Genomic DNA, 4,593 nt, shown 5'->3' with positions numbered 1-4,593 from the left:
CTTTGTCATTCTTTTCTTAGAAATATTGTTCTTTTCCTCCAATACAGAAGGTGGTTGACATAATTTTATTAAGGCTTTACAAATTATGAGAAAGTAGATGGAGGTAAGACACGATGCCTTCAGAAACAAGGATCCTGCTGCATTTTGTGTTTCCATCTTTGATTTATTCCTTTGTGCAAAAGTAGGACATTGAATAGTCACAATCTTTAGGCATCCACAAAGCTACCAGGAAGAGAATAAGAGGCACAAATGAAATTTTAGCCTTATATCTTGACTTATGGATGATGTTAGTCTTGATCAGGTCCTTATTTCAGGGATCTTCTGTATGTTGACTTATTCACTTCTGAAAAAGATAGTTGTAGTCAAAGAATAAAAGTGCCCAGTAATCTCTGTTAAGCTTTGCCCACCCAGTACCCAGATCATGGTAGGCAGGAATTTGTATGCAACCACAGGCTTCTGACTCAATGGTGAGGGGAGTTTGGTATCAGACACTTCCTTGAATAGACTGTAATAGAGATCATCCCTGATTTAAGACTTGGTGTTCCTCCTGTATTCTCTGAAACTGAAGCTCACTCTCAGCACTCCTTTCTGCATTTTTCCTATCCTGTTAACATTTATCACTATTTATCACATGTCCTGGTTATAATGTGCAGGGACTGTTACTCAGGTTAACTTTGGCTGAACTTTTGAATATTTCCTCCTTTTCTCCAGTCTTCTCTTTCTTCAATTAGATTGTGGTATAGTTTGATCAGGCAGTCAGACATTCAAAGGGGTCATCATACCTAATTCCAATTTCAGTAAAAAAATATGTATGTATATATATATGTATTTATAAATTTTTTTCTGGCTCTTCTCAGAGCACCAGAATTCTGCCTTGCTTGTTCTCACCCTTCTTCTAGAAAATAAAACCCATCTCAAAGTGTTCCTATCTGTTTGCCTTTTGCTTCAAATACAGACTCCTTTATCTTCCCTGTTACCAAGCTTCACTCACACATGAGGAAACTTGGCTTTTAGTTGGGGCTGCTGACAACTCTGTCCCTGAATTTTTCTTTGAGCATTTTCAAAGTCCTTCCTGACAGGAAGGAAGTCCAGTCCTTCCTGACAAATCCTCACTGTCTATGTGACTTCCCACTGGTGGCTGCCTTTCCTTAAGGGTGTGCCCTTGTCAGAGTTCAGCTCTTACTTCCTGACCCTGTGTTGATAATGCATTCTGATACATCACATCAACTCTTTTCCCTTGGTTTTCAGTTCTCTTTGCCTAGTTGCCCAAAAGAATAGCAAAGGATTTTTCAAGCTATGAGATACATTATGACTGGATTTTCATTGTGTTAAATATTGTAAGATATGGGCTTTTAAAAATGTTTCTTAGAAATCACCATTTCAGTGTTGGGAAAGTTTAGAATCAGAGAATATCTCAAATTTTTAAAAAGGTGGATTTTGTTTGTATTGTTTTTTTTGGTCTTGCTTTAAAAAAATATGTGAACTCATTATATAATAGCTAGTAATTCTAAGTAGTTCTCTTTTGTTCTTAATTTAGTTCATTGTTGTTATTTGGTGTGAACTTCTAAATTTTATTTTTATTAATAGTGAGGAAAATCAAGCCAATAGTAAACATAGGGAAATACAGAGTCCATATGACTCAACCAATATAAACAATACCAACAATTTAACACAATGTGAAAGACGATTTTTATTTTTCAAGCTTTGTGTGTCAGCTTGACTTCAGGGAAAATAACACTTTCCTTGGCCCACTTTGAAAACAGGGAGTTTTCTCTCCTCGACTTTCCTGAACTTTGTTAAACATTTGTTGCTGTTTTCTACTTGTCCTCTCTTTCTCTAATTAAATGGTGATATAGTTTGACAAGACAGTCAAAAATTCAAAGTGACATATGGAGGCTTTCCACTCTGTTTTCTATCTGGGAGAATTATGAAACAAGAATGAGGGAAAGGGGGAGGAATGGTGAAAAATAGAGTTATTGCAGTGATGAAGGGCAGAAGGAAATGTGATGTGAGACAGGAATGAAGCCAAACAGGTAAAAGAATTGGGGATATGTATTGGGTCTTTCTTTCTTTTCTTTTTTATTTTTTTTGTGGTATGCAAGCCTCTCACTGTTGTGGCCTCTCCCGTTGTGGAGCACAGGCTCCGGACGCGCAGGCCCAGCGGCCATGGCTCATGGGCCCAGCCACTCCGCGGCATGTGGAATCCTCCTGGACCGGGGCACGAACCCGTGTCCCCTGCATCGGCAGGTGGACTCTCAACTACTGCGCCACCAGGGAAGCCCCAAAATGCAAATATTTTATACTGAATTTTTACATGAACTATGAATCCACATCTTCCCAAATCAGTGAAGAGTTATAGGAAGAAAATAAAAAGTTTGACTTTATTCATTCCCAAAACGTCTCTATATTTCATATCCTATCAAATGGATTTTATGATGTTCTTTTTGAATATTTGCAGTCATTATCTGGAAAATGTAAATATTTTGAAATGTGTCATCAAAGGTATATATTATTTTCTATATTTTAAGCTAGCCAATATGAAGAAACATTTTTGAACATTGCAGGTAGGATTCTTTAAAAGAGATTAATTCCTTCCAAATAGCATCACCTATATGTAAACACAAAGTATAATTAAAACTGTAAGAGGGGCGGGGCAGATGCAACCTATAGCAGCCCTGCTCAGACATTGGTCCGCACAGCAGTGGCCCCTCCCTCTTCCCTCTCCTCTGTATAAAAAGAACCTGAATTCAGACTGGGACAAGATGATCTTTTTCAGATGCTTTCCGATTAAAGTCATTATTCCTTGCCCCCAAAACTTATCTCCCGCTTTATCAGCCTGTCTTGCTGCAAGCAGAGCGAGCTTGGGCTGGGTAACAAAACTACTTTTTAAGGCTTTGTACACTTGTATGATTTTAGGTGACTGTGTTTCTTTTATGTCTTTGCTGATTGTCTCCCATCCCTACTTGCCCCATTCTGGAGTGCCTTCCATCACTCTCCTAGAGTTTGGTTCTGTGAGTTAAGCACACAAGTTAGTCTTGTCTGTGTAGTTGGCTAAATTATTCAAAAAAAAAATTATTTTACTCCATCTGATGCCTTTAGTCATAGACACCTAACATCATACCCAAAGATCAAACAACCTGAAACTCACCATAAATAGCCACTCTCTTCATCTGCAATCCTCCTCCTTACCCCCAGAATGAGAAATTCTAGTACAAAAATGGGCTTCTGAATTACAGAACTAGTTTTATTTAAATTGCTTGGAAAGAAAATATCACTTCCCACCGAAAACTCATTTGTTCTTAAGACCCCGGCTAACATGTGTTGCTTCTTTGAGCAGATTAGAACTCTCCTCTCCCCACACAAACAGACATACCTCCCTTGAGTAGATACAGCTCTGTGGCTGCACAAAATTTTAAGCAGAGCACACACTAGATTTCTGCTGCCATGTGCTCCTCAGCTGGGCACCATTCTGCAATGACCCAGCATGTTCAGTCCTATATAAATTGTAATCTCCAGATTAAAAGATTTAGAGACAATTTCTGAAAAGAAATAGGTGATGGATAAATTGGAAACTGGAATAAACTTGCTTGTACAAAATACTAAGTATTTAACTTTTACATTATACTGATAGGTTTAATTTTGACTATATTAATAATACATGTTTATTTTAGTAGAGTTCAAACATAAAGAAAAATACCAATTTTCCTAGAGTTATGAATATGAAATTTTCATATTGTTTTTATTTTTTTCCAACAAAGCTCTCAGTTATTTATTACTGAGCCAAAGCACTAGGGTAGAAACACTGACACAAAGAGAAAAATCATTTTCCCAATAAAACACATCCAGCTGTTCAGATAGTAGTGATGTTTCCAGAGTGGTATGGTAAGACTTAAGTGACCCTGACACAGAATAAATATGTGTGCCACCTCACATAGGGCTCCTTATAGACCCAGCTTGGTTCTTCTCCCTTGTCTTCTCTTGGAGTTGTACCTGATGTTATTACCAGTTTTCATTCGAATCCATTGGGGAATGGAACAATTCTTCTTTCATTTCTTGGCCGGGAATCTCTTGACCCTGAGAGTCTTATGACAAGACATGGCAAGGAGCAAATGCAACTGCTCATAGGATGGCAGAGAAGAGCAGAGAGAGTTGTTTTTATTTAAAAAGGAAGAATAAACATTACTCAAGTCACTTAACACTTATGTATATTGTAACAATAACTTCTAATTTTATAATGTTTCAAAATGGATATACTAAAATTTACTAATCCTTAGTTGTTGGAAAAGTGAGTAGTTTTAAGTAAAATATCTTTCTACAACTTGAATTTCTGATGTTATTCATCTGAATAATGAATTATTTGCCTTTTAATGACAAAAAAATTTCCATCCAACCTAAAGTAGAAGCTACTGCTAGGGAACAGTCTTTTTCTGTTAACATGCATTATTAATACTATTGTAATTATAACCACATTGCTACTGGAGAAAATTATTTTATTATGAGTTTCTGTGTCTGATATTAAGGATTAGACTTTATTCTCCATACTGCAGTTTTAATAGCATAATATATCAAGGATTTATTTACTGTTTTAGGTAG

The 4,593-nt window shown here is 36.7% G+C and overlaps 1 pseudogene; it reads right to left on the bottom strand.

Moving 5' to 3' along the window:
• Positions 1–3,941: 3,941 nt before the first annotated feature.
• LOC109547832 (large ribosomal subunit protein eL39-like) lies at positions 3,942–4,097 on the bottom strand (annotated as a pseudogene).
• Between the last annotated feature and the right edge of the window lie 496 nt (positions 4,098–4,593).

The sequence above is a fragment of the Tursiops truncatus genome, chromosome 4 (assembly GCF_011762595.2).
Source record: "Tursiops truncatus isolate mTurTru1 chromosome 4, mTurTru1.mat.Y, whole genome shotgun sequence".
In the NCBI taxonomy this organism is placed as follows: Eukaryota; Metazoa; Chordata; class Mammalia; order Artiodactyla; family Delphinidae; genus Tursiops; species Tursiops truncatus.
Note: the sequence above shows the minus strand (reverse complement) of the source record. Positions and strands in the feature narration are given on the sequence as shown.